Source organism: Penaeus monodon, chromosome 19, assembly GCF_015228065.2.
Source record: "Penaeus monodon isolate SGIC_2016 chromosome 19, NSTDA_Pmon_1, whole genome shotgun sequence".
Lineage (NCBI taxonomy): Eukaryota > Metazoa > Arthropoda > Malacostraca > Decapoda > Penaeidae > Penaeus > Penaeus monodon.
Window position 1 is genome coordinate 2,006,308 of NC_051404.1, and position 422 is coordinate 2,006,729.

Sequence of the window (422 nt, forward strand, 5' to 3'; positions counted from 1 at the left end):
CTCCATCTACGATAAACAGGGTTCTTCAAAAAATACAAAAAACCCTTACTAATGACGGAAATTTGCCCTGGATTCGATGCTCGACCCAACAGATATGACAGTTGACAGAGCTATGGGGGAAGGTACTGCCACAGGATGGAGAATAAGTGCACCCCAAAAAATCTTGAAATACTTGAGCTTGCTGCAAGCCAAAGGCCACATTCTCTGCGGGGTATGTGGCCAACACTTGAAAGTTAAAAGTTTTGCAAGTGCACAGGCCTCTGGTTGAGGAGGTTTTGGAAGTAGCAAGTTTTGGTAGTATTCACCATCTTTCCCCCCAAATTTTAAGCTGATGGACTAAATTTGAGAAGGTATGTGAAAAAATAAATTTTTTGAAAGAATAAAGTGCCCCCATTTTTTATAAGCTTTTTTAAAACCTTATT

At 39.8% G+C, this 422-nt stretch overlaps 1 pseudogene; it reads right to left on the reverse strand.

Moving 5' to 3' along the window:
* Positions 1 to 48: 48 nt before the first annotated feature.
* Positions 49 to 422, reverse strand: part of LOC119585512 — an 18,306-nt pseudogene continuing 17,932 nt past the window's right edge.